General features: G+C 38.2%; 1 long non-coding RNA gene across 1 annotated transcript in view; it reads right to left on the bottom strand.

The window, feature by feature from the left end:
- Positions 1–18,777: 18,777 nt before the first annotated feature.
- LOC141420647 (uncharacterized) overlaps positions 18,778–24,745 on the bottom strand; it is a 187,620-nt gene continuing 181,652 nt past the window's right edge. The window contains exons 7-8 of the long non-coding RNA XR_012445148.1: positions 20,757–20,978; positions 18,778–20,375 (exon numbers count right to left, since the gene is read on the bottom strand). This is a non-coding gene — a long non-coding RNA (uncharacterized lncRNA). The remainder of the gene's footprint in view (positions 20,376–20,756; positions 20,979–24,745) is intronic.

A 24,745-nucleotide genomic window follows, 5' to 3' on the forward strand; every position in this document is an offset into this window, starting at 1 on the left:
TTTCACCTAGATTGCAGCTTCCTTGCTTCCATCCTTGCTTCCTTTCTTTGCCTAGTCTTAGCATATGTCAAAGGGATTCTATGAAAACATAAGTCAGATCCTGCTACTCTTCTGTTCAAAATCCTCCACTGACTTTGCAGCTCACTGAGAGTAAAATCCAAAGTCAAGGCCCTGTGGCGTCTGGTTTCCAATACTTGACCTCTTCTCCACTAATCTAGCTAATTCTGCTCCAAATACCACAAACACTGAGCTGACAGTAACTGAGGTGGAGGTAGTGTAGAGGGAAGACCAGGACTTCCAGTTTTGGTTATGACAGGTACATGCTATGTATTAGAGTCTGAGCCTGGGAAAGAAGTCTGAGGCTGGAGGTGTAAGTATGGGAGCTGATTCCAAATTTAAGAATATGTGCCATAAACAAAGATAATAAGCAAGGAAGGGATTAGAGAAAAATATTTGTAACAGAGATAACAAAAACTCCTTATGTAACATACAAGAAAAGACAAAAAGCAGTAGAAAAGGGAATACAGAAAAATATTCATAACAAATAAAGATTCAATGTGTAACACACAAGAATATTTTATCATATTGACAAAAAAAACCCAAAAACAATAGAAAAGGGACAAAAAGAAACAACAAACAGTTTATAGAAAAGGAAAGTGAATGACCAGTAAACATATGAAGACAAGTCCAAACTCAGTAGAAGAGAAAAAAATGTGAATTTGAGTATCACAGAGACATAACAAGACACACCCACAGAACTGGCAAAACAAATAATGCTTAAAGTCGCTCCAAAGTGTTTACAAAGGAGAAAAGGACAATTATCCACTGCCAATGGGGATGCAAATTAGTGTAAACCCTCATGTAACCATTCAGCAATAATCTGTAAGTTGAAAATATGCATGCTGTAACCCAGCAATTGCTCTTCTATGTGTATCCCCTTGAATTGTGGATCTCAAAACTGGAATACTTGCAGTTTTGAAGGATGTGTTCTAAAGCATACTAGGGCATGCAGGAAGAAACTGGTTTGGGACTTTCACCCTTCACATTTTTTGATTCCTAAGAATGATCTACCTGGGAAAGTGCCCACCATTCACTCTAAGGTTCATACAGTTTCTCCTTTCCCTCCTCCAGTTTTACAAAGCCTCCTCACTTTACAATGTACAGAACATTGAATTACCAGAGCAAACCAATCCAGAAATCTTTTCCCTTCATCACAATACCTGGCAATACCCTAGGTGAAGGCAGCTATGCCACTCTGGATCCTGAGCAGAGGCAGTGTAAAGCCCAGGGGCTTTAGTTAACCCAAGATAGCATGCAGGCACGAAATCACTAAAGCTTGCTGCTTATAGCCAATGAAATTTGGAGGTTGTTGGTTACTGCAACACAAATTGCCTATATTGACTGATGCAAAGATATACCTCTGCCCATTCTAAACTTAATTAATGGTACACTGCTCCAGGTGTAAAAACCTTAGGGTTACCAAAGAAGCAAGTTAACACATTAGTTTCTCCTTTAATAATTGACCAGTCTCTATAATCCAAAGATCCTTTTATGTCTCATACATATTCTTTTAAGTCAGAGAAACAAGGTGTTAGGAACAGGACATTTTGGCCCGTGTTAGGATATTATAAATATAATCATATTGTAATATGGGAAGTAGCACTAGCTCTCATTTAGTGACCCCATCCCTTCGGGTTCCCGCTTATTATCAAGCAGTCCCTTTTGACAGAGTCCCATAGGGGAAGTGCAAGAACAAGAGTAGTAAGAAATAATGAATTCAAAAAAAAGTTTTCAGAATCCTGGGAAGCGTCTTTATCTACAAAGAAACATGTCTTTGAACAACTGAAGCAGGATAAGTTAATGATGCTGATTCTTTTCAAAGAAACTAAAAAGATTTCTAAACTAACTACTCTTTTAAACTATGCTGGGGAAAGGAGGGTGAGGGAGAACGATGGACAGAGGGGGGAATCTAATTAAGTTATATTGTATGCACATATGTAAATGTCACAATGTATCCCCCCTGTACAACTATTACGTGCTAATGAAAAAATAAATAAAAAGAAAACATGCTGTATAAAATACCATGGCTTTGTTTCAGATTCAACGTATGACATTTGATGTAAACTTACTGTGCTCTCACTACTTGTGGAAGTGTTAGGGCGCTTGTCTGTGCTACGAAATGAGGGTAATTAGAGTAACTAGCCCATGAGGTTGCTATCAGAAATCCACCTATTAACATTTGCAGAATGCTTTGAACACAGTAATTGTTATTTTATTAAACAAAAATAACTAAATTTAAAAACTCCATGAGGCAAAGCATATTTACCAAATTACAAGGTATTTATATCAACTACAATACTCTTATATAATAGCAATTATATACAATTTATAAGGTACTATCACCTTATAAAATATCAATTGCATCCATTTCTCATTAAACTTCAGTTCAATGTATTTACAGAAAATATACCCCTATTTTTAAATAAACAGAAAAGGTTTGATTATGACACCTACTGAAATTACTGAAGTTATTTCTCATTTTGCATGGTTTTCAATTATTCCTAAAAGTTAACCCTGAGTTAAATACACACACACACACACACACTCTCTCTCTCTCTCTCTCTCTCTCTCTCTCTCTCTCTCTCTCATGCCAAATAGAAGCCCGGGTCCTGGCTTACTCCTTGTTTCACACATAGCATGTAATTTTGAGTACATATTGTACTGTGTTGTTTCAAATTAAGTAATGATAAATTTTGTTATTTTCCTACTTTATTGTATGGCTTTATAACATGAATGATTTTTATTTGAACTACATCACATTAATCTCATATTAATTTTAGTAAGATGTGTGTTTTACAAAGCTCTTTTTTTTTTTTTTTAAGCAGTACGGACTGAGTTTGAGCTCAGGGCCTCACACTTGCTAGGCAAACTCTATGCCACTTGAGCTATGCCGGCAGCCCTACAAGATGCATTTTTACTTCTCATTGGTGTTATAATATGCTTCAAAATATGTACTAACACATTTATTTGCATTAAAAACATGAAGACACCATTTGCTAAATAAAGCTTAATTTGACAGGTTTGACAATAAGGACTTACTATGAAAATTAAATTATAGACTGCCATTTCCAATGCATTAAATTAGATAAATCTCTAATTTGAAGATTTTGGTGAAAATATCTTTAAAACCCAAGATCACAAAGTTTATTGAAACTTAACGTTGACAGAGCTATAACGAAGTTCCATGCTTTCTGATTATGTTGGGTTAAACCAGGTGTAATTCATAGTTTTTCCACATTACCATTTTGGTGTATCTCACAGAAACTGAGAGAGTTAATGACTATACTGCTTATATAACAAAATATTTTGCAAATCAATTTGTTTCCAAATCTTTGCTTACAAAAAAATCGAAGGTGATCCTCAGATCCAGACATAAACCCACACATCTACAGCCAACTGATGTTCAACAGAGGAGCCCAAAACACACGATGGAGAAAAGACAGCCTCTTCAACAAATGCTGCTGGGAAAACTGGCCATCCACATGTAGAAGACTGAAACTAGATCCCTGTCTTTCACCCTGTACCAAAATCAACTCACAGTGGATCAAAGACTTTAAAATAAGACCTGAAACTTTGAAACAACTACAAAAAATAGTTAGAAACACACTGGAACACATAAGCATAGTACTAATAACTCAACTTATAAAAAGCGTTCAGAGCTTTTGGTCACAAAGAAGAAATCTTATTAAAATTTTTATTTATATTTTGTTGTAGAAAAATATGATTCAGTGATTGAGAAAATATTTTCAAATGTTAAAAATGCATCAGGATAAAACTGAGCAGTGAATGAGAATGTAGTTCAAGGAGAAAAATGAACAATGTAAAATTTCAGCTGGTGCTACAACTTCTTCATGTGTCTAGTGCCTGGCCACCTGCTTTGACATTTGAATGGTTGTATTTTAAAATGTTAATATTTACAATTAGCCAAAAATCATGTCATTCAAATGTAAAAAAGAAGTTTTAGCTGTTACCTTACAAACGTGCAAGGAATTTATATAGTTTTTCAATATCATTTTAAGGGTTGCCTAAACAAAAATTTGTTTTATGCACATATGGAGAAATTGACAGGAGAATGAACAGGGAATTTCAAAAACATAAAAATATGTATAACGTATATGTGTAAATGAACACTACACCACAGAAATTAAAATGATCAACCAACCAGAGTCAATGCATGACTGTTAAAAGCATATTAATACAATAGATATTTATTTGCATAAACATTTTACCCACAAAATAACATTTAAAACTATTAAATATAATGTTTGACAAGAAAATGAAGAATAAATTATAAAACATGCATGTATTAAAATTTACATTCATTTGGTAGAGATTAACTCTGGAGAAGAGAGGGAGACATGGGTCTGAGGAGGGGTGCGTAAGACTCCCACTAAATCTGTCATTTTTTTCTTATTTAAAAGAATCTGAAGCAAATTGTAGCAGAAGACTAGATTTATTAAAACTTCATAAAGCTTACAGATGGGCACATAGGTCATCATATATGAATCTGTATACTTGAGTGACTTCATAATAAATATTGCTAAAATAAAAAAATAAAATGTAAAAAGAGGTAATACAATCTGTCCTAAAACAGCAGAGGAAAGAATTTTTAAAATCCAAAAGATCATAGAAGAGAGGGGAAAAAAAGCAAAAAACAAGTGGTGAACTAACAACACAAAATACAGTGGAGGTTATTACTAAGACAATAATCATACGGAAAGAGCTTTAACTCGCCCACTAAAAGACAGGGAGCCTCCGGGTTTCTTCTAACAGCAGCCATGTGATTAACTAAAATGACACAGAAGGGGGAAAATAAAGGGATTTAGGAAATACCAAACAAACTGTTTCCTGAGGAAAACTATAGTAGCAATATTAATATCGGGGTAAAAGAGAACTGAAGGCAAAATTCAATCTTGGACATAAAGAAAACAACCACATTATCTAAAATTAGGAGCATTTCACTAAGAAGATGTAATTTATATTTGTGTGCACTTAATGTACAGACAAAAGCAAAAAAACCTGACACAAGTACACTGCAACGCTGACCAGTCAAAGTCACAGAGGAAGATTTTCTGCAACCTGCTTCAGAAAATAGTAACTGCTGCACCTGAAATTCTCAGATTATAGAAAATTTAAACAACCAAAGTAATATTTAGACCCCATTGTCATGCATAGAAATCTGCCCAAAAAATACAAATAAACAGTGTATCTGTTCTTACACATAGAACAATGACAAAAAACAAAAACAGAAAACCCACCACAGATCTTTCAAAAGAAATCTCAACAAATTCCCAATTATCATTTACCACACAGATCGCATTACATTCCACAATAATTAAAACACGGCGATGAAAAGACAAGCACTAACATGCGTCTGGAAACTTCTTTTAACATACTGTTAAAATGAGAAGAACGAACTTACTCTCAGGTCCTGTTCAGTCCAGTCACGATTTTGTAAAATAGGGTAAGCACCACCTCAAGCAGTGGCAGTAACACACAACAACCACTAGATGTCAGTGTTGCTCTATATTCATTCTCATTGGCCCGCACAGCGGAGTTGAGACCCAAATTCAAAGACACAGATTTCACATCCAGTTCCACGCCCTTTAAGGTTGATTCAAATATCTAAACAATAAAAAGGCAATAATATTTAGACTAAGTCATCTTAATGTGCAATACAAATGCAAATTTTTGCCATGCAATAGTTTCCTAAATCTCTGCATATTTTCCATTAGTTATTTTTTTAGCTTGCTGTCAGTTTCATATGACTCTATAGGCCCTTTAAGATAGATATAGGACAGAAAGCTAAAGCTTCAGAAAAAAATTAAATCTTTCTAAAAATACAGTGATTTAAGTACTATCGTGGAATTGGAAGGGATCTTGGGAAACCATCTATTCTAAATGCTTTCACCTTAAAAACTGACAAATGGGAAGCTATTCTATTTTTAAAGAGTCCAGGGAAGGAAATCATCAGTCAGGAAGTTCTTCTTCCCGTCTAATCTAAATCCCTCCTGATGAAGCTTAATCCCATTTCCTCTCTCGTGTGAGGCTCTCCAGAACGACCGAGGACATCTGTGGACACAGAAAGTAACCCTTCCTGTCCTGGATGGTGTGCACACGAGCTCCCGGGAGCTCAGAATGGGTCTCAGCCAGACAGGTAGCTATGAGCAGTTGTCAAGTAAACTAATAATAGCCCCAAAGTTACCAATCAAAAAAACTCTCCAACAAAACCTGCCATAAAGGGATCCAACCTTCAAATATATGACCTTGAATTAAAGAGATAACAAGGTCTTCTTTCACCATTAGCATTCTGGATTACCTCTGAGGGTTCCCTTAAATATAATCATTATTAAGCATCCACCATGAGCAAGGTGCTTTATGAACCACTGAGAATCCATAAAACAGACCTCTAAGGTAGAAGCAAGCTTATTATTATCATCACTACTATTATGATTATAACTGTTTTCCAAGTAAGGAAACTGAGGCTCTCAAAAGTTAATTTTGCTCAAAGACACACAGCTGGTAGGAGGCAGAGCTGGCTTTCAGTCCTGTCTGACTCCCAAGGCTACATCCATATAGTGCGCTTCCGTTGTCCAACTTTTTCCAGCTTTAGGCAGTGGACTCAATTTTTTTTTTTCAGTTTAAAAATTAAAAAACAGAAAGAAATAAAAGTAACCAGGGGTGTGTTTCTTCCTTTAACAAGGTCAACTAAAAGTTGACAGTGAGTGTGCTAACACATGATGGTCAGCCATGCTGTTGCAACACTGGGGACAGAGGCACTCAGCTATTAAGAAGTGAGACAGAACAGCATATATGAAAATGGCTACCACAGGACGTTCTGGAATCTAATACTTGGTCTTTAAAAATAAGAAACACTAGCAACAATCTTGGCAGAAGAGATGCTGAAGTCAAGGTATGGACTAGAAATGATTGTGCTTCCGTCTCTCTTCTTCCTCCATTTTTTTCTTTTTCTTTTACTGGGATTGAATCCAGGACCTTGAGCCTGCTAAGCAAGTGTTGTACCACTGAGCCCTATCCCTAGTCCCCTTCCTTCTGTTTCTTCCTCCCATCTTCCCTTCCTTCCCTCCTTCCCTTTTCCTTTCTTTCTTCTTCTCTCTCATTTTTCTAAATTACAAAACAACCACACATACATCAAGAAGAAAAATCAAACAATACAGCAGACAGAAAGTGGCAAAGATTAAAGTTGTCACTTGCCATCCCTCCTCACCCTCTGTCCAGGTGGTAACTATAATAGTTTCCTGTGTGTCCTTCAAAGTGTATCTGTGCATTCATAAGGAAACTGGAAGGAGAGGAGCAAGAGAAGGAAAAGAAAAGGCAGGAAGTCATTTCTGTAAAACTGAAACAATATTGCATATTCTGCAGTTTGCTTTTTCACACAGAAGTATCTCCAACAGGAATGTTTGGATTTCTTTTGGCAGCTAAGTAGTCTTTGTGAACAGACCTGGCAGAGTTTGTTAACCATTCCCCTATCAGTAGATATTTAAACTGCCCCCAGATAGCTCCTATTCCAAGTCATGCTGCAGTGAGCTCTTGCCATGTATCTTTATGCATTTAATGTGGATGTTTCTGAAGGACAGGTTTCAACAAGGGGGACCTGATATCTCATGTCTGAGTCAAAGGGAGGAGCAATGAGGGTGTTGAGAGGGACTGCCAATGTCCTTCTCAAAGTCTCTAGAAAGCTGCACTTCTACCAGTTACTAGTTCAGCTTTTTGTTTGTTTGTTTGTTTAACACTTTGCTTAAATTAGAAACCATCATTATGTTCCCAAAACAGGCAAACAAGACCGATGAAGGAGTGATAGCAGCTTCAGCATCTTCCTCCTATTTTGTGGAATTTGCTTTTTTCTTAGGGGAAAAGTGGCATTCATGAGACTTACTTGTTTCTTGGTTTGGGGGAAGGGTGTAAAATCAATACACAGTGGAGGTCATAAATCTGAAGTATATAATATGATCCAGTGAGTTTTTGTAGATATAATAGACTATTTCCATCGCCTTTGAAAGTTCATTTATACCCCCTTTCAATAAATTCTAACTTCTAAGAATATTCTCATTCATGTATTTTCATGGGCATGTTTTCAGTTCCTTTGGGTAAGTACGTAGGAGGACAACTGCTGAGTGATAAAGTTATTCTATATTTAACCTTATAAGAAATCACCAAACAAGGACTAGAGGTGGGTTGGCTCAAGTGGTGGAGTGCCTACCTCGAAAGTGCAAGGTCCTGAGTTCAAACTCTAGTACTGCCGAGAGAGAGAGAGAGAGAGAGAGAGAGAGAGAGAGAGAGAGAGGAAAGAAATCATGAAACAGAATTCCATATAGATAGTACATTTTGTCTTCCCACTAACACTGTTCTCTGAATAAATCTTAGATATGGGAATTATAAATATTCTCTCACGGTCCACACCTATCATTTTTTTTTCTGCTGAGTCCAGTTTTCTGCTGGTAAACTACTCATTTTCACCCTCCAGTTCAGATCTATAACAATCCATTCAATTAATTTCGCGTGTTGTGTGAGGTGGGAGCCATGGCTCGTGTTTTTCTACACGTTGATCCCATTATTCACTGCTGTCATTGTCATAGGCATGATGTGTCATTATTGTCCCTTGAATGTCTGTAGAATATATAGCTGGATTTCATTCCTGATATTAGTAATTTGTGGTTTTATTCTTCATTAACTTTGTTAGGAGTTTATAAATTTTATTAATGTTTTCCAAGAGAAAACTTTTGGCTTTTGTTAATTTTCTCTATTGTTATATATTGTATAGATTTTTATGCTAACTTTTATTTTATCATTTCCATACATGTGTACACATATATTAATTGAGCTTACTGTGTTCTTTTTATAGTAACTTAAAGTAAAAAGTCCCATCATTGATTTTATACCTTTCTTTTACTAAAAGAGGAACATCTCAAAGTTTTTATTATCTAAGAACTGATTGAGCTACATTCTGCAAATGTTGATGTGTTGTATTGTCATTCTCGTTCGTTTCAAAATAGTTCCTGATTTCTCTTGTAATTTCTTCCTTGGTCCACAGTTCATTAGGCAGTCTTCAAGATATTTTATTATAATTCATTTTAATTTAGTTCTACTGTAGTAAGAAAATAACTCTGTGAAATGGCAATCCCTTGAAATTTGAGATATCTTATATCCCAGAATGTGGTCTATCTTGGTGAACACTGTATGTGTACTTAAGATGAGCACATATCCGGAAGTTCTTGGGTGCAGCAGTCTATATGTGTCAGTTAGGTCAAGGTGGCTTACTGTGTTAAAGTCTGTAGTATTGACGTTTCACCTAGTTTCCCATCACTTATGGGAGTGATGTTGAAGTAATCCTGAACCATGATTGTGGATTTGTTTATTTTCCTCCTTAGTTCTGCCAGGTTTTGCTTTTTATATTTTGTTATTAGCTAAATTTGTGTTCCTAATGACCTTTATCATTATGAAGTGCCATTAAATTCCAATATTCCTCTGCTCAAAGTCCACCTGTGTCTACAGTTAATACAATACAGCTTGCCTTACATTTTTACTTTTATTTTCAACCTCTCTGTGTGTTTATAGTTAAGATGCTGTTATTATAGACTTCATGTGCTTGAATCTTGCTTTTTTTGTACCATTTGGCAATCTTTACATTTTAATTAGTGATTATTTCATTTATATTTGATCTAAGTAGTGTTGGAGTTGGGTTTATGTTTACCATTTTGCTATTTGTTTTCTATTTTTCTCATCATTTTCTGTTGTTTCTCCTTCCCTGCATTATTTTGGATTAATCACACTATTCAATGTTAATTTTAATTTGGATTTAAATGTAATTTTATATCATTTCAAAGTAATTGCTCTAGGTATTAGATTATGCATTTTTTAACTTAACACAGTCCATTTGGAGTGAATACTTTCTCCATGTAAAATGTAAAATCCAAGAAATAGTGAGCTCCGTTATGAGCTACATACACTATAATAAATTCCACAATGCAACGTAATAAACATTGCTTTAAGCAATGAGCTGCTTTTTTTAAAAAGCTGGGAGAAAGATATTTTATATCTATCTACTTTTTTAAAAGAATAATTTCTGGTGCTCTTTATTCCTTTTATTGATCTGAGTTTGTACCTTGTATCATTTTTAGCCTAAAATTTTTCCTTTAGCATGTTGTTAACTGGTCAGGCTCTGCCTTCATTTTTGAGACATTTTTCTGCTAAATGTAGAGTTCTGGCTTAGTGGACTTTCTGAGATGTTATTCCATTGTCTCTGTCTACATTTTTTTCTGCTACAAAGTCAGTCATCAGTGATAACACTCTTCCCTGTATGTGATGTCTTTCCCTTTGCCACCTTTCAGGATTAAGTTATCTTTGCTTGGTAGAAACATGACTGAACTGTGCCAGGACATGGGGAGGTTTTGGTACTTGCCTTGCTTGAGTTTGGCTGAGCTGTTTGAATCTCTACAAATCGATGTTTTCCAACAAATCTAGGAAAGTTGCTTCTATTCTTTTTAAATTTTCTTTCATTTCCTCTCTCCTCTTCCTCTGAAAATTCAATCACATATTATGTCAAATTATTTTACATTTTCCCACAAGATCCTGAAGCTCTTTTCACAAAACAAAAAAGAATTCTCTCTATTCTTGAGATTAGATAGTTTCTATTGATGTCTTCAAATTCCCTGACCCTTTATACTGCTCTTACATCATCCAGTGAATTTTATTTCAATTATCATACTTTCTCAGTTCAAGAATTTTTATTTGCCTCTTTTTTTACAGTTTCTATTCTTTGTTAAAATCCTCCATCTGTCCACTCATTATAACTATTTTAGCCTTTAAGTCCTTAAATAAATATATCTTAGTAGCTTTAAGTCTTTTCTAACATCTTGGTCATGTCAGGTCATTTACTACTTAGTCATGTTTTCCTGTTTCTTCAAAGGTCTAGCAATTTTTTTATTGTAAACTGGACATTGTAGAGATACACTGTGGACTCTGGTTTCTGATTTTTTCTCTGAACAGTACTGAATTTTTTTATAGCTGGCACTAAATTACCATCATATCACATGGAACTTGTAGGGACTTGGTTTTATGCCTTGATGGCATCTATTTCATTTGTGTCACTAGTCTGAAGGCAAAAATCTGATATCTAGTCTTTAGACTGTGTAGAGTTAAGGTGGAAATCTTGAAAATTTACCACTTCCTTCACACCTAGCAAGACTCAAACTCTAACCTGTAACGTGCAGCACCCAGGAGTTGACACCCTTGTTCTGTTCTTTTAGTCTTCCAGCCACAGCTTTCCACTGGTCACCTTGGAGTTTCCCCTGAACTTGGGCAGTTGCGGCTTCACCTAAGGATCTGGAGAAGAGCACAAGCATTCTTGGGGCTACCCACCCCTTCTTGTGATCCTTGTCTCTGACACCTTACCCCTCAATTTCAAGTCACTGTGTTAGCCTCACATACCATCTTCTGGTTCCTGGGCCACTAAGACTTTGACTTTCTCCTGAGTTCTCCCTGTCCTGCACCAGGTAGATGGTAGAGCACCTTTGGGGAAAATCAGTCTTATCCAGTGTGATTCCTTTTTCCAAAAAATCAAATTGCCTCCACTTCCTGCCTACTCTGGCCTTCTCCAATAAATTTAAATTGATTTTTTAAATAGTTTGTCACCAGTTTATCATTGCTATGTGTACGAAGGCAGTCTGATGTTATTCCAGCATAACCACATCAAGAACAGGTGCAGGCCACTTTTCATTCCATCTCACATAAGCCGAAAATCTTTACCTGCAGCATAAATGTAGCAGTTTGAGGATGAGCCTTTCATTCTTGAATTGCAAGTTTCCATTTTTTAAACACCACTGCTTTACTTAAAGGTAGATACAGCAAAAAGGGAAACTAATGAAGCCATTGTAGCCTGCCCCTGGGAGCAAGCCAGAGAGCTAACAAATTCAGTATGCATGGTGATGCCTCACCCACAGGCCTTCTGCAGGGCTTGCTCACCCTGCTGGGTCACTGACCTTCATAAGTGCACAGTCATGGCCACCGCCTGACAGGCATGAAAAGAAGACAGACAATGGACGAGAAGGAGACATGCACAGAGGGAGAAAACGCACTCATTCAAGGGATTTACCGGTCAGGGATGTCATGTCCTCTATCCAGTTCCAGAATGCATGTGGCGGTGTTTCAAGCACGCACACTGGGCTGAATAAATATGAGGAATGGTTATTATCAACATGTGAACATAAAAATATCCCTGAGAATCATGAGCTGTTATGTGGCAGCACAGTATAGAAAGTTGTTCTTTGCTATACATTTGTTAAATCAACTTTAGAAAGCTTTAGATCATTAAAATTGATTGGAGTGTCATACAGCCTGATTTCAAAGGCATTCCAGATCCCAAGACAGCATCATAAAGTAGTCTGCAAGTGTGTGGTGGGGGAGGGGGTGGGAGACTGAATTTGTCACAAAGTAGTCAAGTAACACTTGGTCACTTGCTGCAAGTCATCAGACTCCATTTCTTCCATCTGTGTATCTGATGTCTCTGTATAATGATCCCGTTTCCCAGGTATTTTAGGATTTCTGTGTTTGTTACTATGCCTTTGTATCTTCAGCTGATTGGTGTAACTTCTTGTTTCTCGTTCAGGAAGTTTAGAAAACATGTTAAGTAGTGGTTTTCAGAATGAATTATGAAATTTCCCTGTTTCTCTAGCTCATTAGGACACCCTTATATTATTCTACACATTGGAATTCCATGTAGGCTTTTACTGTTTTATTTGTTCTTTTTTTTTTTTTTAAGTCCATTCCAGGTGGAAACAAGCATTTGAAACCCAATTCCCAAGGATGGTGTATAAGTCTTTTTTTTTTCTTAGCAATACTGGCATTTGAACTCAAGACCTCACACTTGCTATGCATGTGCTCTACCACTTGAGCTATGCCTCCAGTCCACTCCTTCCCCTTCCCCACCTTTTTTTTTTTAATTTAGTTATTTTTTAGATGGGGACTGATATTTTTGCCCATGGTTGTCCTTAGATCATGACCCTAATCTCAGTCTCCCAAATAACTAGGATTACAAGTATGAGCCATTGGTGCCCAGCCCCTATGATTCTTATAATAAAAGCTAAATGCATAACTTTGTACCTTTTTTTTTGTTGTTGTCTTTTCTTTTTTGGTGCTGGGATCGAACCCAGGGCCTCACGCATGCTAGGCAAGCGCTGTACCACCGAGCTACATCCCAACCCTGTACCTTTTGTTGCTAATCAGTTTTTCAGAGGTTACTAACAGTGAAATTAAGTTACATCTCTCTCCTATTGATTCTTGACCAGTGTACTATTTGGATAGAAAAGTGATATATGGCAAATGCGTCAGGAAAGACGCATATGTTCTGAGAACCCCATCTTGAATGGAAACTGTGTTCTAGATTGCACATGCGCCCTCACCACTTCAGAGATCCCCACAGGTGATTTGCCCCCACTGGGCTTGTGCACATTTCATGGTCACTAAGTCTTGCGGTCCTCATCTGCTTACATCAGCCCAAGAGCATCTCAGAAATGGCTTCCTGCTTGGCCTTCTACCCCAAAGTGCCTAGCAACCCATCTCACTTCTTGGAGAAGCTCTCCTGATTAACAGTGTTTCAAGGGAAAAGAATCTAGTTTGAATGGTAACCAATTCCACCAGTATTCCGCATGTAAATCTGCAGAAAGAATAATCATAGGCTGCATGTCAAAGCCAAATAAAAGTGATTGCTACCATTGACCACTGGAAAGTTATCCTTCCCACTAATCCTGTCTGTAAATACAAGGTGACAAGGATGGACAATGCCCTAACTCCAAAGCACATATCTGATATTTCAGTAGCTTTCACTCAAGAACCTACTCCCACACATGGTAATTACAATTTTGCCACTTGGCAAAAGTAAAACTATTTAATCCTGGAGAAGATAAGATCCCATCAATGTTTTAATGAGAATGTAATTGCCTTTCCCTGCTAAAGGGACTGCGTGTCTCTAGGTGTGTCAGGTGCAAAGCCCAGCTCATCTTCTGAGGAAGAAGAGTGACATGTGCCAGTGAGTTCCTAAGCCTAAGTGGTTGAAGTAACTGTTCCTGGGGCTTCATGAAAAACACTGGATGTGTGACCATCAAGTTTAATCTGTCCACTCCCCAAGCACAAAGGTGCTAGACTACCTACCCTCTACACACTTTTATTCTGTTGCATAAAAACTCACTTCTTCCTATGGCATAAAATACTCATGCTGAACACGTGACAGGATGTGTGGATATATTTTTATTTTCTTCTTGATGTCCCCATTCCTTTGTACATTTTTTTTTCTTGCTGGGGGAGCCACACTTAAATGTTCTAGAGACTAAGTTTGACCAGCATGGGGAGGGAAGTGAGTGCATTCAGCTTCCTGTGTGAGGTGGGTTTTGAGCTGGATTCATTTGTCCCACACCAAAATTAAGCTGTTCACGTCCCAAACATTCCATGAATTCAGTTGCGAGGAAGAATTTGTTCAGCCATGTTATAGATTCATATCTTTCTCCTCTCCCAGGAAGGTCTGGATGTCCTCATAAGGGAGCCCGCCTCTGTTTCCCACAGTGGGGAGAGCTAAATAAATACTCTCTCACAGTCAATGCAGAGGTAACTTTTTTTTAATGGATTAAAAAAAAAAAAAAGCAGTTCTGAGAGTCCATCACTGTTTCAGCTCCCCATTCAGAGAGGGGGCTTTTGTCTCCCGCTCAGTGGGAGCTGCCATTTTAATGGGGTCTCCAGCCGGGCCTGGTTTGATGATGTGAAGTAGGCCTGGAAGGATCTCGGAATTTTTTTTATTTAGATTTTGGTTAATTTAACTATGCTGGCTTTCAAATGAACTGAAATGTAAAAGTGAATCCACAGAAATGTCCTCAGAAGCCGCCACCAGATAATTTCAGGGATTCCTCCTTTCTGAAGCTCTCTTAAGTGAAAACCAATCCCTTCCCGTTCTAACGGGCATTCTGGTGCTCCCTCCTCCCAGTCTATTTGCAGAGAAGAAAACCGGGAGCAGAATTCATCCTTAGAAATATGCATACGTACACAGAGCCCAAGCACGCTCACTGCAGGACAAAGATGGCTCCTGGCTGAATGGGGCTACCAAGCCAGGACTGAGATGGCTTTGTGGTGATTCTGGGGTCTCCCTTTTGCCTGACTTATGAGCACCAGGGCAGATGGAGTGCTTGCCATGCCCTGGGCCTGCGGGGGTCGCCACCCCCGGACACACTTTCCAGATAAAACTCCTGCTCCCCAAGAGGATGGGGATGGAGCTGGAGCCTGCAGGGCCCAGCAGGCAAGGTGACCTGACGCCAACCGCTGGGGCGCAGAGCTAAGACCTGGAGGACCACTGTATCCCCCAGCTGTCTGCCTGCACTGACTTTGGAGGCCTGAGGACTAAGGTCTCTTTGGCCCACGCTATTGGTTTACTAAGTAAGTTATTGGTTTACCACTTCGTCCTCAGTAGCAGGCTTCTTGCATGCATTTGTGTGTTCACACCTATTTGAGGACATTCATTCTTCACAAGAATGAACGAGTGAATGAATTTTTTAAAAAGAGGGCAGAAGAACTGAGCCCCGGTGGCTCACACCTGTCATCCTAGCTACAGAGAGGCTGAAATCAGTAGGCTCATGGTTCCAGGCCAGGCCCAGCAAAAATCTTTGCAAGACCCCATCTCAATGAAAAAAATCTGGATGTGGTGGTGCTGCCTGTCATCCCAGCTGCAGCAAAAAGTATAAAACAGAGAATCAGGACACAGTCAGCCTCAGCAAAAGAGAGAGCCTACTTCCAAAATAACCAGAGCTAAAAGGGCTGAAGGTTTGGCTCAAGCAGTAGAGTGCCTGCAAAATCCCAGTACTACCAAAAAAAAGAATTAAAAAAGGGCAATTTGAAGTGAGGTGAATTTGCAAAACAGACCAATATCTGGGAATGTGCAACTTTGTTATATCTATCCATGATTTTATTATTTGGGGTTTACCTGGTGATATCCTACAGTAAAGGTAATTGACAAACCAGAACACTCCTTAATTGAGTTGTAAGTGGGGAAGGCAAAAAAGAAAAATTGCCCCTATAAAATTAATTTGAAATTCAGTTTTGTTTCTCCATGTAACTGAGCCTGCGAGTGAAAACACAGCACAGTCTGAGGCTGCACATCTCAGAAGCACAGGGAAGTCTCCCAGGTGGTGGATGCTTTGTGTTTGTTTCTGACATAAAGTTTTAATGCATCATATTTAACAAAATACAATATCATTTCATCATTGACTAACCAAAATATGAATTCTGATTTGTTTGGTAAAGGTAATTAACTACCCTTGTCTTGTTTCGTTTGTTTGCTTGTTGCTATGACAAGTCAATCCAAAGGGTCTTCTGCTAATCCCACATGTAGTCCTTGGGATATAAAACAATCAGATGTACCACCATCGAGAGCGTGGGTGGTAACAAAAATTCACTTTACTATTCTTTGCCTTTTCTGTGCTTCAAACAGAAAGTTACAGTGGCAAATCCAAGAGTCTAGGAAACACATCTGAACCTGGGATGGAAAGTTAGTGCAGAAGACCCCGTGTAACACATAAAGCATTTTTGGAGGTCACATAAAAGTGAACATCCACTTAAAAAGTACAACCTGTACAGCAGATATGCTCTATCTTAAAAATTGGTTAAATTATGAATTTACCTTCTTGTAATAAAAAAGGAAACAATACAGAAATGTTTAAAATTAAAAATGGGGACCGAAGGTGTGGTTCAAGCAGTAGGGTTGCTTTACAAGTGCGAATTCCTGAGTTCAAACCACAGTCCCACAAAAAACAAAACAAAATTAAATTAAAAAATGGGCCAGGTGTGGTGGCACATGCCTATAAGCAGATAACTTGGAGATAGGGTCTCACTTTTTCCCCAGGCTGGCCTAGAGCCATGATCCTCCAGCATTCCACCTCCCAAGTTAACAAGACTCCTCCATCAGTAAACTGGGCATGGTGGTACACAATTCTAATTCCAGCTTTGAAGAGACATGGGTAGGAGGATAAAAAATGAATGAATATATAATAAATGAATGAATGAAATTTTTAAAAAGAGGGTAGAAGAGCTGGGCCCCAGTGGCTCATGCCTGTAATTCTAGATACTTGGGAGGCTGAGATCAGGAGGATCCTGGTTCAAGGTCAGCCCCTGCAAAAAGTTAGCTAGACATTATCACCATTCTCATTCCCCAGGAAAAATCACTTAAAAATCTCCTGCGTATCCTTCTTGTCTTTTCATACACACACACACACACACACACACACACACAATACATGTGTGCATATACAGAATCCCTCACCTATAATAGTTTGACTATGGTGTGGAGGACATATGTGCTCAGTACAAACCATACTTTGAATTTTGAAGTTTGGACTTCTCCTAAACTGTCCATATGTAGCACAATAGTTCTTGAGACTCTGGAGAGTGAGCCATACCTTCCAGTCAGCTTTCCAGTCAGCCAGGAGATGGCCAGGTAAGGAACAGATACCTGACAGTGCACTGTCTTGCTGCACCATGATATTGGTTGGTTAGGTGTATTGAATTAATTTTCAATTTATGATGGTTTTGTTGGGAGGTAACTCCATCTTGTGTAAGTCAAGGAACATCTGTGTGTGCAGTATAATTCAGTATTCTTACACAGAGAGAATTTATTCATTTTAGTGAGATCTTGTTAAGCATATTATACTTCTATACTCCCTTTTGCACTCACAAATATATGTCATGACAGCCTTCTGTGCTAGCATACACCTTCTTTTTAATGGCCCTATAATATTCTAAAATATCAGTGTATTTGATATTATTTAGTCCTTATATTGATGTTCATTTAAATTATCTCAACTTCTTCAGTAATATAAATAATGCTACAAAACATCCTTGCATATACATCAAAAATTTTAAGTACATATTTAAATGCAGTTGTCCTTGCCTCTAAGGAAACTGAAACCATCAAGAAAGCATAGAGGGTCAGCAAGAAATGTCACGTGGGTGTTACATGAAGTATAAAGCTGCAAGGTTCAAGGCAGGGGGTCTGAGCTCAAACTCGCTTATAGAAACAAAATAGACCCAATAAAAGTTCAACTTGGATGTTTAATAGATATTTTTAAGCAGTTGTGACACTCTCTTTGTTCTCCAATGTGTTCTTTCAGATAACATTCCTTGTAGGTGTGCACAGCTCTGGACCATGGACTCCAGTCCACCCTCTAACCTTGAAACAACGATGAGCAGGGAGTTGTGGCTTCCCAAGAGCTAGAAAGTCACAGCGTCCAGCCACAGTTGCCTCTATTCCTCAAGGCCTGAAAATGAAGAAATTAATTTTCCTTCAGTTCAATCTTCTCTTTATTTCTTCTTTTGTTGTATATTCTTTGTGAAATTCACCTCATATTCTTACTGGATCTAAACTCGTTCCTGAATCCATTCACTTTTTTTTTGGTGGTTCTGGGGTTTGAACTTGCCCTCATGCTTGCTACACAGGCACTCTACCACTTGAGCCACTCCACTAGTCCCTCCCCATTCACTCTTTGATATCCATTGAAATCTAGTAGTGCTTAATAATCTTCAGTATAAAGTCAGGAAAAAGTCATTACATTCACCATCTGGTGCCAACGACTTTTTAATTTATGTATTTGTTATATTTGTAAGTCACTTCACAAACAATTGAAAAAATAAGAATAAAGTAAAGAAAGTTCAAAATTTTAATAAGAATCCAAATTTTTATTCCATATTTCCCTGCTTTTGAAGGTATTGGTAATCAATGTGTTAGCATTCCATCACTGTGACAAAATATATGAGATAAACAACTCTAAGGAAGAAAGGATTATTTTGATTCATGTTTTCAAAGGTTTCCCTCCCATGGTTGGCTGACGCCGTTGCTTTTGGACCTGTGGGTGAAGCATAACATCACCAGAGAGAGTGTATGATGGAGCAAAGCTGCTCACCCCATGGTAGCTGGGAGGCAAGAGAGAAGGGAAGGACCAAATCCCCTTCAAGGGCACACCCCAATGACCTAACTTCCTTCTACTAGGCCCCCACCTCCTAAAGGTTTCACCACTTCCCAACTGCTGGAAACCAAGCCTTCAACTCCTGAGTCTTTGGGGATCTAAACCATAACACCTGTTTGAGCAGTGTCTTCAAAATTCAACTAACTCCTTACACCTGTCATGCAGCATCTGTATCACGTCCACAATGTAAATTCTGATTCCAGATTTCAAATACTTCTTTATAAAGGTCTTACCTTATTCCTGGTTCTTTAATAATGCTTTTGGTTTTATCAAATATGACATATTTGAGATTTTGACAAATCAAAATTTTGTTCTCAAAAAGACTGCTGTTCCCTACATGTAAAAAAAATCTCCTTTCTATTTCTAAATTTAAAAAACCAATGAAAATAATCAATTGCATTAATTTGCACTTCTATCTATATCATCTTTTTTTTCTAAATTAGCTTTGTAAACACACTTACCTTCAGTGTTCATTCACTTAGAAACTATATCAAGTAAATTTTGAAGCAAGAGCACTTTCAATATCCTTTTGGCAAAACAGAACGGCTCAAGTTCTTATTGCAAAGTATTAGTTGGTAAAGTCCTTCCTGTTGAATGACTAAACAGATGAGAAGGCCTGTAGTCTTCTCTTTCCTTAGAAATAAGTTGTTGATTATTGATTCTTGAGTTTGTGTGTGGGGGGGTCACCTAGAATATCATTATGGGAAGAATCTTGCCTAAGACTTCAGGCTGTGGTCAATGTCACCCGCATTAGAGGAGTCTAGAGACCCTGGTTCATCTACTACTGCTTTCATCCGTCATCTGTCTTTCCTTTGCCATGTGTGCAGAAAATGAAAAAAGTCCTCAATTGTGCAAACAAAAGCTTTTAAAAGACTGCAAGGTGGCATCGCCTTACTCCTTTTATTCCCTGTTTTTAAATGGTGCAATTCTGTAAGCAACACTTAAGAAACCCAATGCATGGTTCAACAGTGAAGATTTCTTATTTCCTTTCATCTGATTCCATTATTGTTCTATTTCTTTATTATTTTCATCGTTTTAGCATTGTAGGAAATGATAAACAATGGCAAAGTTATTCCTAGCATATTGAAATGGGAAAATGGACAGGATAGCATTACTGAGATTCCATAATGGGATGCAGACTTATGCACGGCTCAAGAGAACCCGACAGACTTGGTGAAGGTGTGGAGTTACTGAGTAGATCACGTCATCCTCTTCAGGTCGTACAGATTTAGAGTGTGACAACTCATTAACGGGGCACATGCTGAACCAATGTTTCACTTCAGGATTATAAAGGATGAACACCTGATAAAAACAAAAATAGTTATATTACCGACTGTTTTTCAGAAATAATTTCAAAATTTCATGCTGAATTTCCATATGTCCTGAATTGCAATGTCCATTTAACATAAGAGAAACTGAGATGAAAGTTAAGGAACTTTCCAAAGGTCAATTAAATTAAATATTCTGATCCTCAAAGCTGGGGCACAGTATACATGCATTCAAAAGTAGTTGCTGACTGTCTGCAATACAATACAATAAAGACTGTGACTAGGTGATAAACCCCTTTTAAAATGAGTTAAGTAGAAATAAAAGTATTCTGAGAGTATATTATTTGAGAGCAAGATACATTTTGCAAACCTTGGGTCTCTAACTTTAAGAATGGCTCTTTAGAAAACTACTCACCATAATTATTAGCTAGACAGAACTTTTATCTTCCTTGCTGATTTTACCCATGGTACATCTTTAGTCCACACACAGATGTGAATACAAATGTATCAGGTGTAAACAGACATGTAAAACATGTATGTTCTCCTCAATTGATTGATAGATTTATAACTTCCTTTGTTCCAAAAGATTTCAGTGGCCGTAGAAAAATAAGTTTTTAACACAGCAGCATAAATTAAACTAAAACAAAAAAGAAAAGTTGGTAAAGACTTGTGCAGGAATCTCGCCATCATAAATCCGTAGTCTGGATGCTGAATGTCTCCAAATACCATTTATTAAAGGCTTGGTCCACCAGTGTGGTGCCAATGGGAGATGGTGGAACCTTTGGGAGCTGGGACCTAGCAAGAGGTCCTTGGGTCATTGGAGGCATGCCCTTGAAAGAACTGTGGACCGTGCCCCTTCCTTTTCCTCTCTTTGCTTTCTGGCTCTATTTTATTCTTCACACATGCTCCCTGCCATGGTGTGCTACCTTACCACAGGCCCAAAGCATTAGCACCAACCAGTCATAGACTTAAACTTCTAGAACTATGAGCCCAAATAAATCCTTTCTCTTTATGAGTTACTTATCTCACGTTTTTGTTATAGTGGCAGGAAGTTGACTAATGCAATAAGAAAAATACTTGTTTTCATTTTGAAACAATCACATCAAACCTTTGAAAAGGCACAGATGCTGGTCAACCTTGGGAACAACTAGTTCCAGGGCCCTATGCAACATGCCATCTTGTGGCAGTCAGTTTTGCTCTGCTTGTCAGTTTCACCCTCGTATTCATGCAGACTGATTTTTTTTTTTCTACATGGCAGTTAAATGCTCTACTCACAGCAATGAGGTTTTCATACTCTGAAACTTCAGTCATGAGACTCTGTCCTCTGGGTTTCTGCTCTCCTATTCCAGGGAAGCCTCTAACTGGTCTATCTTGAGTTAGATTGCTATGGTTTGGATAGGGTTTGTCCCCCAAAGGTTTACAGGCTGGGAACTTGGTACCCACTGCAGCATTGAGGTGGTGGGATATCTAAGAGATGGGACCTAGTAGAAGGTAATTCAGTCAGAGGGACTCCACCTTCCAGAATAGATTCATGCTATCTCACAGGAGTGGGTCAGATGTCTTGTGACTAGATTAGTTGTCACAGAAGTGGGCTGTCATAAATCAAGACCACCCCATGCCTGACCTCCTCTGCATCCAGGCAATCCCGTTTGAGCTTTTCCACAGTGTTGTGATGCATCCAGAGGGGGGCCATCACCAGATGCCAGCACTATGTTGTTTGGTCTTTCCAGCCACCAGAATTATGAGCTACATATACCTCTTTTCTTTATACATTATCCAGCATCGAGGGTTTTATTTTATTTTTATAACAACACAAAACAGACTAAGATGGGCATGAGTCAGTGATACAAACATTAATAACTAGATTAGTTGTCACAGAAGTGGACTGTTCAGGTAAAGCCTGAAAAAGGGACTATTTCTGCCCAGTGTAGATTACATACCTGCTCTATGCTGCTAGAGTTTGCATGTGGAATGCTCCCCAAAGGCCCATGTTTAAAGGCCTGGTCTCCAGTGTGGTGATATTGGCAGAGGGCAGAAACTTCAAGACATAGGGCCTCTTAGGAGATCTTTGGGTCACTGGAGGCATGCCCTCAAAGCGCATTGTGGGGTCCCAGCTCTTCCATTTGTCTTTTACTTTGCGGCCATGAGGTGAGCAACTTTGCTCTACCATGCATTCTCGCCGCCATGCTGTACTGCCTTGGCACAGGCCCAGAAGCATGGTCAGCTGACCATGAACTAAAACCTCCAAAACTGTAAACCAAAGTAAACCTTTGCTCTTTATTATTGTTTATTCATTTATTTATATGTGTCGACATTATTTGGGCCATCTCTCTCCCCGCCCCCAACACCCTCCCCTCCCCACCCCCTCTCTTCCAGGCAGAACCTATTCTGTCCTCTTCTCCAATTTTGTGGAAGAGGAAGCATAAGAAACAATAAGAGCAACAGCATTTTTGCTAGCTTGAGATAAAGATAGCTATACAGAGAGATTCTTAGCATTGCTTCAATGCACATTTTTTTTACAACCCGAATTGGTTCATGTCTACCAGATCTCTTCACTACTCCCCAGTCACCTTCCCATAGTGACCTCTGTCATTTTAAGATTACTATATTAGCTCCTCTACAGTGGGCACATCAAACACTTTCAAGTTTTAGGTTTCCTTCCCTTTCCCTATTCCTCCTGTATGCGTTCTCCTCTTACTGTGTGACCCATGTCCAATAATATTACTGCATTTGTTTTAGATCTAAAGTCCACATATGAGGGAGAACATGGGATTTTTGGCCTTCTGAGCCTGGCTAACTCCCCTTAAGATGATGTTCTCCAATTCCATCCATTTACCAGCGAATGATAACATTTCGTTCTTCTTCATGGCTGCATAAAATTCCATTGTGTATAGATACCACATTTTCTTAATCCATTCATCAGTGGTGGGGCATCTTGGCTGTTTCCATAGCTTGGCTATTGTGAACAGTGCTGCAATAAACATGGGTGTGCAGGTGCCTTTGGAACAACCTGAGTCGCATTCCTTTGGGTATATCCCTGGATCATATGGCAGATCTATGTTTAGTATTTTAAGAAACCTCCATATTGTTTTCCAGAGTAAACCTTTGCTCTTGAAGTCAATTATCTCAGGGATTTGTTCTAGTAATGGATGGTGACCAACATACCTATGTACATGAACAAATGCTTATCTATGCACCAATTAATTATAGACAAGAAGCAAGATTGTGTTATACAAAACAGCTACTTCCACAAAAGTCAACTGGTGAAAAATTTCCAAAAGAAGCTGATTGTGCCAAGAACACAGTGGTAGCAATACAATTAAATCCAGAGTGAAGTGGTCCATATGCTTATGCCACACTCATTCAACCAACTGCCCAGAGTGGAAATAAGGAGGAAAGTTCCAATGGAGAAGCGCTCACCTCCACACTGCCCCTCCTCCATGGTGGCTCTGGCCCAGCGTTGTTGAGAGCAGGACTTTACCACAGGCATTCAATGAGATGCATGGAATTGAGAAAGTCAGCAATGTCCACACCACTACAGTACAACTGTTGAGCTAACCAAATAGAGTTGAATCACACCAACCACCTAAATCAATTGCAGTGCCTATGGCCCTATGAGGCCAGCAGAGGGCTCAGATCCTTGTTGAATTCCTGTCAGCTCTCCCAAGAGGAGCAGAGCAGTCTCAGTCACCTCTGAGACCCAAGGAAAGACCCACAGACCTCTGTCACTCACTCATCACTCAGCCTCGTCCATGGTTGTCCATGGACCATGATAGACTTTGTAGTGGCTTAAATTTACTTCCAAAATATGGTTATTAAGAGTAATAAAACCCTTATTGAACCAAAATCTAAAAAAACCCCAGAAAATTCAGATGATCAGAATTCGTCTTACTTATTATCTAAAAATTATGATATCAAAAGTTAATCTTAAATTAATTTTAAATCATCCAGATTATATTTCAGAGCATATTAAATCCCATATTTAATTACCTATCTTCCAATTATTTTTAGGTTTGATGAATCTATATGTATTACTTCATATAATATGTATCATAGATATTATATTTATATATACTAGTAATGTGTATGTTTACTACACACTCAGTTATAGGTTTTCTGCTCTCTGAAAGACTTCTTGAGGATAGAAACCATGTTTAACATAGTTACTGCTCTGATGTAAGCTCTAGCACAGTGTTTGGCACATAGTATTATGTTGAATAAATATTTCTTTTGTGGGGTGAGGAGGAGGGGCACAAACAATGTATACACAGGTAAGTAAATTATAAAAATGATAAAATAAAAAGAGAAAAAAAAGATAAGGAAAACACTATCATTTTGGACTTATTGTTGAGCATTTGATAACTGTTTTTCACAAATTTTTTAAAGCCATATTTGTAGCTAATA

This window comes from Castor canadensis, chromosome 2 (assembly GCF_047511655.1).
Source record: "Castor canadensis chromosome 2, mCasCan1.hap1v2, whole genome shotgun sequence".
Classification (NCBI taxonomy): Eukaryota; Metazoa; Chordata; class Mammalia; order Rodentia; family Castoridae; genus Castor; species Castor canadensis.